Source organism: Mytilus californianus, unplaced genomic scaffold, assembly GCF_021869535.1.
Source record: "Mytilus californianus isolate M0D057914Y unplaced genomic scaffold, xbMytCali1.0.p SCAF_2, whole genome shotgun sequence".
In the NCBI taxonomy this organism is placed as follows: domain Eukaryota; kingdom Metazoa; phylum Mollusca; class Bivalvia; order Mytilida; family Mytilidae; genus Mytilus; species Mytilus californianus.
Window position 1 is genome coordinate 41,270,465 of NW_026262668.1, and position 14,039 is coordinate 41,284,503.

General features: G+C 33.7%; 1 protein-coding gene across 4 annotated transcripts in view; it reads left to right on the forward strand.

Moving 5' to 3' along the window:
• LOC127729843 (probable C-mannosyltransferase DPY19L1) overlaps positions 1–14,039 on the forward strand; it is a 368,682-nt gene that overhangs the window by 280,987 nt on the left and 73,656 nt on the right. Inside the window, exons 21-22 of one of the 4 annotated variants that reach the window (XR_007994849.1) lie at positions 2,265–2,373; positions 7,734–7,897. The exons of 2 other annotated variants lie outside the window; for them this stretch is intronic. The gene's annotated coding sequence lies outside the window, so the exon portion shown is untranslated. Of the gene's footprint in view, positions 1–2,264; positions 2,374–7,733; positions 7,898–14,039 lie in introns of those variants that run through there. One more of the 4 variants, XR_007994848.1, reaches the window with a different exon arrangement.

Consider the following 14,039-nt stretch of genomic DNA (forward strand, 5'->3'; position numbering starts at 1 on the left):
ACAGTTCAAAACAAAGAGTTTCTATAAATTAAATGAGTTACAACTGCCCCGAAGCACATTTATCAGATTGAAAGGATTTATCACAGTGATTGAAACTGACTAAAAATCAAAATAAGTTGAAGTTTACTGGTGCAGTAACATTTGTACCTTTAATGTTATTATGAAAATATTAATAAATAACTTCAAATTACTAAAAAATTAAACAATATCAAAGCAATGCAAAAAAAGTTAAATAAAAATTACATAAATCTTAGGCTTCCAAAACTGATTACTGGACCAGCGGTTTGGAAGAATAGTTATTTCCAATATTCCGATAAAATAAAAAAAATAATGATTTAAGTTTTGAATATATTTAAAACTTTTAAAGGCATTTTATTAGAACATTTCCCTGACATAATGAAATAATATTTGATTTAAAAAGCCGGCTGTGAAATAAAATTAGTTGTAACTCAAATGTATTTATTGATTTAAACTGTAAATAAAAAAAGGAGCATATTATGGTATACCGTTGACCGTCTGTCCGTCCGTCCGTCGTCAACATGTCAGACATTAACTCAAAAACGCTTTAACCAATATGCATGAAACTTTATTGAATTGTTTATATCTATTGACGTGAGCTCCCTTTCGTTTTTAATCAATTTCAGATTTACCGTTTCCAAGTTTTGGGGTTTTATTCATTAAAAAAGGGGGGATTTTCCAGTTTTTCGACAATAACTCAAGAATGCTTTCACCAACTTGCAAGAAATTTTGGTGAATTGTTTATACCTATTGACATACACTCCCTTTCGATTTTTATGAATTTTAGATTTTACGTTTCCGAGTTACAGGGTTTTATTCATAAAAAAAGGGGGATTTTCCAGTTTTCTGATAATAACTGAAAAATGCTTTCAGCAGTTCTCATGAAACTTTGGTGAATTGTTTATATCTATTGATGTAAGCTCCCTTTAGAATTTTTTAAATTTTAGATTTTACATTTCTGAGTTATAGGGTTTTATTCATTAAAAAAGGGGGGATTTTCCAGTTATTCGACAATAATTTAAAAATGCTTTCAGCAGTTCTCATGAAACTTTGGTGAATTATTTATAGCTATTGATGTAATCTCCCTATTGATTTTCATAAATTTCAAATATGACATTGAGAAGAAATTTTTAACTTTATTTGTTTATAGTCTGACAACAGATTTACTTAGTATTGCGCAACCGCTCAGTGTATTGCACAACAGCAAGAAATCTTTAATTGAATATAAATTCAATTCATATAACCAATTTCAAGTTCTTTGACTACATTTATTCAGAAACCTTTAATATGTCAAATATTTAATTACAATCCAAATTCAGACCTGTATCAAGCTTGAATATTGTGTCCATTTTTGCCCCAACTGTTCCGGGTTGAACCTCTGCGGGCGTATCCAGCTGCGCTTAGCGAAGCAGTTTATTTTAATATTTCCCAAATTATAAGAAAGTCCTTACATCATTAAAACTAACCCATAAATGAAATGCTGAAAAATGAAGTCATGCATCAATTATAAATATTACACTGACAATGTAACTAATTCTTGAATACAACCAATCAAGAGATCATTTGAGCCTTGAGCACTTTTAAATATTCTAAGTTTGTAAGAGAATGATAATCCCTTACTTCATGATAAGTACTTATCATTCTCTTACATATATGATTTGATTGATTTTTGGTGTTTTAACGCCACTTTTAAGCACCGCTTTTGGGCTATTTCGTGGTGGACAGTTTTTATTAGTGGAGGAAGCCGGAGTACCCGGAGAAAACCAACGACCTTCGATAGGAAAACTGACAATCCTAGTCAATTGAGATTGGAGTCGAGTGCACCCGCACGAGGGGGGTTCAAACTCACAACCTGTGTTGACTGGCTAGTGATTATAGTAGTAACTACTTAGACCACTCGGCCACCGAGGCCCCTCTTACATATATGTAATAAACTAATAAATTAAAGGTGTTAAAGGTATTGTTTAATTGAGTTTTGTGGTCAAATGGTTTCATATGTCACTTAAATGAGTTGTAACTATCTTTTTCAAAGAAATAGTTTTTCATGGCCCCACCACAAAGTTGTCAGGGCCATATAGTTTCACCCTTATCTGTCATTCCTTCATTCTGCAATGAACAGTTATACAGACTTTTTTTCTAAAGGCCTTCATATATTGAGCTGATTTTTAGTATGTGAGTCTACTATAATGAGTTACAGATCGAGTTTACATTTGGTTCCGCTTCACTGTTTTTTGTCGAAATTACAGGCTTTGGAATTTGAAAATTTCATGTAAATAGCAGTTATCACTGTGTATCATCGCCACCGGAAATTGGGTACTAACGAAGAGGAGAGAAATGGAAAAAAAAGTAAACAAGGTAAGAATTCATTCAATTTAAAGCATTTCTACTGATTTGACGAGGGCACCGCTTAAGAAATGATTTTCTGATATATAATTCTTTAAATTATTAGGCCGATAAGTACAAAATTAAGACAATATTTTGTGTTATACTCCAAATCTTGCCACTTAGTACCTGAAAATTTCGAGGTCGATTGTCCTCTGTTGCCCCATTGGCAAGATATTCAACTGTTTTTCATTATTTTTCCAGACACGTTTTTAGATTATGATAGTGTGACATCATATTGACTGAAATTTGTTGTCATAAAAATGTTTTTAAAGAATATGGACCAAAACATTGTTTGTTTATTGTACGGCGAATTGCAGGACGTTGTACATCGAATTGCAAAATAACAACCTTTGTCTGTACGGCGTCTTGCAATATATTGTAATTTAAAGATGAAATTAATCACTGTTTAGATAATATCAAGTGACGAAATTTTGGCTGTATCAAAGCTTTACCGGCTTACAAATATACAAAATAAACTACTTATCAAATATTATAAAATATATGCTGTTAATTTTGTTCAGAAGTCGTCCTTGCGTACCTCTATTTGACTTTGTGTTTTTAAAGACAAAAAGTTTTTTTTTCAACCATATTATCCTAAATATATTCATATATCGTTATAATACTAACGACTGTTGTCTCAGGGCCGTAACTACATTGAGGCAAATGAGGCAAATGCCTCATGTTGAAAATTTCGAAAAAAAAATGATAAGTTGAAACAAAAGCTTGTCTTCATATCAAATTGATTTCACGGCGAGTGTCTTGCAAGAAGCAAGTTCTGTTCACCCTCTGACGTCGTCCCCTGTTTTTCCGGATCCATGTTCCTCATTTATTTTTATTTTCCATGCAGTGTTGATGGTCCATTGTTTGTCGTTATGTGTCTTATCTGTTACCGGGTTTGTCTTTTGTTCGTTTTTTGCCCTTCTTTATGAATATTGTCTAAGTGTTGAATTTCATTTGTAAATTTAATTTAGTAATTTGTTTTAAACTTGAGTTTTATCATATTTAAGGACATTTTGTCTAATTTTTAAAACTACTTTTAATTGTAAAAATATTTGAAATTAGCTCTCGCTTCTTTGTTCTGAGGCGGCGTTAAGCGAACACCAATCAATTAATCAATCAATCAATCTTTATGACTAACGCTTCAGTTGTCCAATATTAGGCTGTTGTTGATTCTTCTCGTAAAATCTGTATTTTGTAAACGTTCATTCTCTACTTTGAGTAGACTTAAGACTTGGGAAATATTAACGATGACGCGCGGGTGAAAGGTTATGTGGTTTGGCAATGTTGCATGTCCACCGATGTCCAGATATTGTTCGAAAAAATGGTTTGAGAAGATTCGATGCTACAGGACATAGAAAAATTGGTCGTTTTTTCATGGAAAATTAAACTTTATATTAAAGAATACAAGACTGGCTCTCTTTTCTGTAAATAAAACTAAAAAGCTGACATGGGTTAAATTAAAGTGAGACAACCAATCTCCCGGAATCAAATGATTTAAAAAGAAAAACCATGTATTGCCATACTACCTTTTACATTGAAGGACTAAACTTGCATTAAGCCGTGTTCGGGCCCTTAGATAGAAAATAAAGGGATATGGAGTAAATGTGCATGGGACAAAATCGCACTCTACATAGAAAAAGCACAAATTATCAATGAACAGGGTTTTTATTCATGTTCTTCATCTTTACAGTCGCTTGAGGGTCTTCAACAATGAAAGAATCATTCATACCCTACAACAAGGTCAAGACGGCCCCTAGCGTCGACTTTAGCGGTACTTAAAGTATTGTACTGTGCATAAATTTCAAAGTCACAAAAAAATACACCAAAGTCTAAACACAATACAAGACCAGAACAGACAGATTCGACATTAATCAGCCAGTATAAAATGTAGCAATGAGGCAGTTTTCCCGAGTCTACCCTGAGTGTACCCTTTTATCCAAGTTAGGAACTACATCAAGTTGTAATTGAAATGCGTTATAAAATCTGAATTCACATAGTTAAATAAACGATAATCAACCCCCTCTTAACTTGATTAGAAAAAAACAGCAGCCACACACTTAATTATGTGAAATACGATTTTTGCTTTATCCATCTTATCGGTCTTTTGATGTTGTCCCTAAAAACTAAGAGTCTGACAATGAATCTATATATTTTGCTTTGAGACCAGAATATTATCGAAAACATAATTAAAACAAAACTTGCGTTGGGTCCGAGAAACACTCAGAATGGGACTGAATGCACAACTTTGCGTCACTTTTTTCCAGAGCTTCTGGGGAGCCTTGAGCAGCCCCCAGACCCCTCGCCGAAATTTTGTTCGCCTCACTTCGCCCGGTGAATATATTTTGCCTCACTTTTAAAAGAGGCTAGTTACGGCCCTGTGTCTTATTTGTTGTCAGGGTGAAATTTTGTAAGTTCAATAAAAAAAAACGACCATTCATCTTTTGTTGGCGCTGGTTTTTATACGACCGCAAACATTTTTGCGGTCGTATATTGGTATGACGTTGGCGTCGTCGTTGTCGTTGTCGTCCTGCGTCGTCCGAAGACACATTGGTTTTCGCACTCTAACTTTAGTTTAAGTGAATGGATCGCTATGAAATTTTACCATAAGGTTCAATACCACAAAAGGAAGGTTGGGATTGATTTTGGGGGTTATGGTATCAACAGTTAAGGAATAAGGGGCCAAAAAGGGGCCAAAAATAGCCATTTTTGTAACTTTCAGACATAACTTGTGTGTTAGTGTATGGATCTCTCTGACATTGTACCACAAGGTTCCATATCACACAGGGAATGCTGGGATTGATTTTGGGGGGTAATTGCCTCAAAATATTAGGAATTGGGGGCAAAAAAGGGGCAAAAAAACAAGCATTTTTCTAGTTTCATGACAATAACTTGTGTATAAGTGTATGTATCTTTCTGAAATTGTACTACAAGGTTCCATATCACAAAGGGAAAGCTGGAATTGAGTTTGGGGGTAATTGCCTAAAACGTTTAGGAATAAGGGGCCAAAAAAGGGCCAAAAATAAGCATTTTTCTAGTTTCCAGACAATAACTTCTGTTCAAGTGTATGGATCTCTTTGAAATTGTACCACAAGGTTCCATATCACACAGGGAATGCTGGGATTGATTTTGGGGGTAATTGCCTCAAAATATTAGGAATTTAGGGGCCAAAAAAAGGGGCAAAAAACAAGCATTTTTCTAGTTTCATGATAATAACTTGTGTGTAAGTGTATGGATCTTTCTGAAATTGTACTACAAGGTTCCATATCACAAAGGGAAAGCTGGAATTGAGTTTGGGGGTAATTGCCCAAAATGTTTAGGAATAAAGGGCCAAAAAGGGGCCAAAAATAAGCATTTTTCTAGTTTCCAGACAATAACTTGTGTTCAAGTGTATGGATCTCTCTGAAATTGTACTGCAAGCTACCATACCATACCACAAAGGGAAGACTGGGATTGAGTTTGGGGGTGATGAATCATAAGGGGGTTCAAAAATTTTGGGGGGGGGGGATTTTTTTTTTTTATCCTTTTTTTTCTTTTTTTCCTTTTTTTTTCTTTTAAAATTTACCATTTTAAGTTGGTTATTTCTGTTTTATATTTAAAAGCAAATAATAATGATATGGTAGGAGATACACACCAAACAGGATGTGTAAATTATTATATAATAAGTATTGTGCAATAGAAAGAAATTTTCAATTGCACAGTATTGCACAATAGCAAGAAATCTTCAATCGCACAGTATTGCGCAATAGCAAGAAATCTTCAATTGCACAGTATTGTGCAATAGCAAGAAATATCCAATAGCACAATACTGCGCAATAGCAAGAAATTGTCAATTGTACAGTATTGCGCAATAGCAAGAAATATTCAATTGCACAGTATTGTGCAAAAGAAGATACTTCGTATAAATTGCTTATATCTTGACCAATTTCAATGGGGTTTTATTCTTGAATTCTTGGGGTTCTTTAATATGCTGATTCTAACCGTGTATTAAGTTTTTGGATTTTGGGCCCCATTTTTAAATTGGTCCACATTGAGGTCCAAAGGGTCCAAAATTAAACTTTGTTTGATTTCATCAAAACATGAATTATTGGGGTTCTTTGATATGGCGAATCTAACCGTGTATTTAGATTCTTAATTTTTGGTTCCGTTTTCAAATTGGTCTACATTAAGGTCCAAAGGGTCCAAAATTAAACTTAGTTTGATTTTAACAAAAATTGAGTTCTTAGGGTTCTTTGATATGCTGAATCTAAACATGTATTTAGATTTTTGATTATGGGCCCAGTTTTCAAGTTGGTCCAAATCGGGGTCCAAAATTAAACTTTGTTTGAATTCAACAAAAATTGAATATATGGGGTTCTTTGATATGCTGAATCTAACCATGTATTTAGATTTTTGATTTTTGGGCCCCATTATCAACTTTGTCCACATTGAGGTCAAAAGGGTCCAAAATTAAACTTTGTTTGATTTCATCAAAAATTGAATTCTTGGGGTTCTTTGATATGCCGAATCTAACCATGTATTTAGATTTTGGATATTGGACCATAGGTGAATGTCCTATTTAAAACTTTTAAGTTCTTAGACCACATTCATTCTGTGTCAGAAACCTATGCTGTGTCAAATATTTAATCACAATCCAAATTCAGAGCTGTATCAAGCTTGAATGTTGTGTCCATACTTGCCCCAACTGTTCAGGGTTCGACCTCTGCGGTCGTATCAAGCTGCGCCCTGCGGAGCATTTTATTTTTTAATATAAACAGTGGAGATGTTGTATGATTGCAAATAAGATTACTATCCACCTAGTCAAATAAAGTGTATGCTATCGTTTGGCCTTCAACAACGAAAAATCGTACCTTACAGTCGGCTATAAAAAGCCCCGACATGAAAATTGTGGAAGGATTCAACAAGAAAACTAACCAACTCATAACAAAACAATTAACGAAAAATAACAAATATGATAGAGATGAACCAACGACAACCACCAAACTACAGGCTCGTGGCTTCGGACAGACACATAAAGAATCTGCTGGGTTGAATAGATATAGGAAGATGTGGTATGAGTGCCAATGAGACAACTCTCCATCCAAGTCACAATTTATAAAAGTAAACCATTATAGGTCAAGGTACGGTCTTCAACATTGTTTATTGTTTATTTTTTAAATTTCTGAAATGAATAATTTGTTAAAAGAAAAGTGAAGAAAATACTTTGTTTTCATTGAAAATTAGGAGAAATAAATCATGAGTTGTGTTTCGAATAAATTTTCTTGTTTCTTATTGAAAATAAGATTGTATTTTTTTTTAGTTTAAGTAAATTCAATCAATCTTTTTATTTAGAGGGAAAAAATAATAAAAGACTGTTGCTAAGGCTGTTTGGCCTAAACTTAAATGAGTAGATGGAGGGGTAGTGAAAAGGAGTGTATTCGTCCGAATTTTCATTGTTACAGTAGTACATTTTCATGATTACTATGTATAATATTTCTCAGTAAATTTTAATGTGTTATTGTGCCAAATAAAATTATATAATTAATACAAGTAAGACTTGCATTTGCCTTAAAAGATACAGCAGTACGTGATTATTTGTTTTCAAACACACCTTCTCTGTTTTGAAACTTATAAAGGTATGGATCTCGGCCTATCTGTTTGGTTGAATATAAATGTGAATTCATAGAGTTTCAAAATCAACAGTAAGCCCTATTTTGTGTGTGTGTAAATAATCTAATCTTTAGATAGATGCTAAAATTAAAATCATTTTCTTAATACGAAGAAAAAAGTGCAACTTAAGCACGCCTGAATGTAAAAAGGTGTAACCGACTTATTCGTTCACCATAAGTATTTACCGATTTCGGTATTTTAACAAAACTGTTTACGAGGGCAAATAAATAAATGAACGCTATCAAATCAACATTTAAATTTACGTGGATTTTTCCAAAAGAATTTATGAGTATGCACCATCAGGATTCAAAAATATTTCAACCTGTCCTTATTAGATGTTATTTCATTATAATTCTTTAAACTTACAAGTCGAAGATGGCAGCTTTTGTGAATTGTATTAATAAGTATATAATATTAAGATGACACCAAAAAAAAACTTCGTACAAGGTCATCTTTATTCTCAAGTAGAAAGTTTATATAAATAGTTTATGCCGTAGCCACTGCCGGATTTGTATCCCTTGTATCGGATTCTTCTTTGATTTTTTCCAAAAATGATTAATCTAAGGTTTTTTAAATTTAAACAGTGTTAGCCACCGAGCTTGTTCATTTCTTACTATATATAGAGATGAAGTTTTTTTTTAGAAAATTAATGTTCTTTATTCTAATATATTGGCTGTATCTGCCTTTTACAAATAAGACAATAACACTAATTGAAAAAGGAGACGTGGAATGGTTTTCACTGAGAGGACTTTCAAACAAAGTCCAAATGAAATAGATTTGACCAACTATTGGTTACTATACACTTCACAATGAACAAAACCCATACCGTATCAAAATTGCCTGATTTATGACAAAATCATAAACAAATATGTCAGGCAGCAACTTACGACAGCCGCTATATTACATGTTCCTGACCAGGGACAGACACATATATATTGAGGCGGGCTTAAACATGTTTGTGAGCACTCAAACATCCCTTAACATGGTGCCGTGGTGTAGCAATACAACATTTTTTTTTGCAGAGAATGATAATTCATTTATATTTCATTTTATCTGAAAGTTGAAAGAGAATTCATTCACTTAATGGTTCTAAATATTCAATGCAGAAAAATTCTCCTGCCATTACCTCCTTCCTTCCCTCCACCCACAACCCATCCCCGAAATGTTCATCACTTATATGCTAATGCTGACTAATGTTGTATGGTTAAAACATTTGCTTGAGGTAATCTAAATTTTGAGAACAGAAACGACAGCTTTAGCTTTTTTTCATTTATAAAAGGGCACAACTCAAGAACGGTAACAGTGACGCTACCCAATTTATAACTTGATCTGTGTTTTGTGGTGATAAGCATTTCGTGTAAGTTTTAAAACATTTGGTTAAGGCATACTAAAGTTAGAGAACGGAAACCAATTATTGGGACTTTCTGGACGGACGGGAGAGACGTGTCGGACGGACATGGGTAACATTTAACGCTACGTCAGGGCAGAACAACAGGTCAGTAAAACAGTGACATGCCTTTCCGAAAGTTACAACATTTGCCAGCTTTTGTATATGCCGTATTCATATTGTATACATCAGGTATGTAAAAGATGTAATAGGACTGTGTTCAAGCCTTATTTTGTGTATACATCTTAAATGGTGTCAAGCGAATTGTATTTTTATCAAATGCATAATTAGATATTTGAACCTAATACTTTATTTTCTTTAAACAGACGGCAAATAAATATTTTGAAATTATATAGCAAGTTGCCATACAGTTGAAAACAAGTTGCCATACAGTAAATTTGTCAACATGAGCAAGTTGCCGTACCCTAGACTTTATTTTTTATGGTCTATATTCTTTAAAAACGTTCATTTTGACAACAAATTTCAGTAAATATGATGCCACACTATAATAATCTAAAAAAGTGTCTGGAAAAATAATGAAAAACAGTTGAATATCTTGCCAATGGGGCGACAGAGGACGATCGACCTCGAAATTTTCAGGTACTAAGTGGCAAGTTCTTGAGTATAACACAAAATCTTGTCTTAATTGTGTACTTATCGGCCTAATAATTTAAAGAATTATATATCAGAAAATCATTTCTTAAGCGGTACCCTCGTCAAATCAGTAGAAATGCTTTAAATTGAATGAATTCTTACCTTGTTTACTTTTTTTTCCTTTTCTCTCCGCTTCGTTAGTACCCAATTTCCGGTGGCGATGATACACAGTGGTTATACGACATTTTTTTCTAAACGCCTTCACTTAATGAGCTGAATTTAAGCATGTGGGTCTACAATGATGAGTTACAATTTGGGTTAACTTTTGGTTCTGCTCCACTGATTTTTGCCAAAATTACTAGCTTTGGACTTTGAAAATGTCATGAAGATAGCAGTTAAATGCCGTTTTTTTCTAAATGCCTTCACATATTGAGCTGAATTTAGTATGTGAGTGTACTATGATGAGTTACAGATTGAGTTTACGTTTGGTTCTGCTCCGGTGATTTTTGCCGAAACACCGGCTTTGGACTTTGAACATTTTGTGAAAATAACAGTTATACAGACTTTTTTCTAACAGCTGATTTATAGTATGTGAGTCTACTATCATCAGTTACAGATCAAGTGTATTTTTGGTTCCGCTCCATTGATTTTTTCTGAAATTACAGGCTTTGGACTTTGAAATTTTTGTTAAAAAAAACAGATATACTGCTTTTTTAGCTCACCTTTCCAAAGGAAATGTCAGCTTTTGCCATCACTTGGCATCCGTTGTCCTTCCGGTGTAAACTTTTTCAAACATCTTCTCTGAAACTACTGAACCAATTCCAACCAAACTTAAGCTGAATGATCCTTAGGGTATATAGAATAAAGTTTGTGTTTTATTTTCTGTTTCGTCAAAAAACATGGCCGCCATGGCTAAAAATAGAGCATAGGGGTAAAATGCAGTTTTTGGCTTATATCTCAACAAGAGGCTGTCAGAGTGACAGCAAACCGGATTTCCTGCAGAGGTCGAACCCTGAACAGTTGAGCAAGTATGGACACTACATTTAAGCTTAAAACAGCTCTGAATTTGGATTGTGATTGAATATTTGACACAGCATAGATTTGTGACACAAAATGAATGTGGTCAAAGAACTGAAAAATTTGAAATTAGACATTTACCTATTATGGTCAAATATCCAAAATCTAAGTACATTGTTAGAATCAGCATATCAAAGAACCCCAAGAATTCAATTTTTGATGAAATCAAACAAAAGTTTAATTTAGGACCCTTTGAACCTCAATGTGGACCAATTTGATAAAGGAGCCCAAAATCCAAAATCTTTAACTACAGGGTTAGATTCAGCATTTCAAAAAACCCCATAAATTAAATTTTTGTTGAAATCAAACAAAGTTTCATTTTGGACCCTGATTTGGACCAACTTGAAAACTGGGCCCAAAAATCCAATATTTAAATACAGGTTTAGATTCAGCATTTGAAAGAACCCTACATATATTTAATTTATGTTGAAATGAAACACAGTTTAATGTTAATCTGTTTACTTATTAATTTTCTGTTCAAAAGGAAATAACTCAAACTGAATAAATGATAAACAAATAGTTCTCTAAAATTAGATATGATTTAACCACTAAAAAAGAGTTCTCTAAAATTAGATATGATGTTATATATTTTCAAGTTATAATCAATAAAATTAGATATGATTTAACCACTAAAACGTTGTTAGAATCAGCATATCAAAGAACCCCAAGAATTCAATTTTTGGAAAATGACGCTATCAGCGGCATGTTTCCGATACCATTGACCAGAACTTACGGAAGTCGATTATTGCCTCCGCCTACCGCACTCGGTTTCATATTTACTATTTTACATACTAACTGGAATCTGCTTGTATTAAGCTACACTCGAACAAAGTGTTGTAGTCGGACGGGAACCAGTTTACATACTTTATTTTATTTACCAAAAAGATATCTTGACCTGTCCATATGTTTTTTGTTATTAATTGGTATTTGGAGCTATCCCTTTATTATATTTTTCGTATTTAATCGAGCTTTCACTTTTATGCACATGTCTTACAATCGTAAACAATCGGCATGTATACATGATAAATAGATCCGTTTTGTTATGGTGTTGGACTTTTTACCCTCCAATGATCAGCAATCGCTAGACAAAATAGTTCTCCTAAATAATGTCAGCCTTTCATGCCATTTCAACTTTACAATCATTAAAAAAAGTGAAAATCGGAATCATTTTGATATCCATTGGATAGAAACTGGTCTTTATCCAGATTTACGAAAATTTTAAAAATCGGAAATTAGTAATACGGTTATACCCACGCGGTGCGTATGAATCTTTGTTTACAAAACAGGATTTCGGAACGTCTCTAGTTTTTAGATCGTAAGTCACGATAAACTCAAACTGAAAGTAAACAGTTGTTTGTAAGACGCAGGTTTACTCACCATAAACAAGCTGAAACGTTCAGTATGGCATATATTTTAGGTTAAAGACGGTCCCATTCATTTAAAAAGCATTTTGAAAGTAGACGATGGGATTATTTCAGGTTTGGGGAACGAGTAAATTATCACAAAGTTCATTTCTTGACGACCTCATAATTTCATCATGTCGATGGTACAAATCGATTTTTATACGACCGCAAAAAAAATTTTGTGGTCGTATATTGGTATGACGTTGGCGTCGTCGTCCGGCGTCGTCGTCTGAAGACACATTAGTTTTCGCACTCTAACTTTAGTTTAAGTGAATGGATCTCAATGAAATTTTACCATAAGGTTCAATACCTCTAAAGGAAGGTGGGATTGATTTTGGGGGTTATGGTACCCACAGTTAAGGAATAAGGGGCCAAAAAGGGGCCAAAAATAAGCATTTTTGTAACTTCCAGACATAACTTGTGTGTAAGTGTATGGATCTCTCTGACATTGTACCACAAGGTTCCATATCACAAAGGGAATGCTGGGATTGATTTTGGGGGTAATTGCCTCCAAATTTTAGGAATTAGGGGCCAAAAAGGGGCAAAAAACAAGCATTTTTCTAGTTTCATGACAATAACTTGTGTGTAAGTGTATGGATCTTTCTGACATTGTATCACAAGGTTTCATATCACAAAGGGAATGCTGGGATTGATTTTGGGGTAATTGCCTCCAAATTTTAGGAATTAGGGGCAAAAAACAAGCATTTTTCTAGTTTCATGACAATAACTTGTGTGTAAGTGTATGGATCTTTATGAAATTGAACTACAAGGTTCCATATCACAAAGGGAAAGCTGGAATTGAGTTTAGGGGTAATTGCCCAAAAAGTTTAGGAATAAGGGGCCAAAAATAAGCATTTTTCTAGTTTCCAGACAATAACTTGTGTTCAAATGTATGGATCTCTCTGAAATTGTACTGCAAGGTACCATACCACAAAGGGAAGGCTGGGATTGATTTTGAGGGTAATTCCCTCAAAATTTTAGTAATTATGGGCCATAAAAGGGCAAAAAAACAAGCATTTTTCTAGTTATAGGACAATAAATTGTGTGTAAGTGTATGGATCTTTATGAAATTGTACTGCAAGGTTCCATATCTCAAAGGGAAAGCTGGGTTTGAGTTTGGGGGTAATTGCCCTAAACATTTAGGAATTTGGGGCCAAAAGGGGGCCAAAAAACAAGCATTTTTCTAGTTTCCAGACAATAACTTGTGTTCAAGTGTATGGATCTCTCTGAAATTGTACTGCAAGGTACCATACCACAAAGGGAAAGCTGGGGTTGAGTTTGGGGGTGATGAATCATAAGGAGGTTCAAAAAATTGGGGGGGGATTTTTTTTTCATTTTTTTTCTTTAAAATTTTCCATTTTAAATTGGTTATTTCTGATTTATATGTAAAAGCAAATAATAATGATATGGTTTGAATAGGTAAATTAAAAATTTTTAAGTTCTTAGACCACTTTCATTCTGTGTGAGAAACCTATGCTGTGTCAAATATTTAATTACAATCCAAATTCAGTGCTGTATCAAGCTTGAAT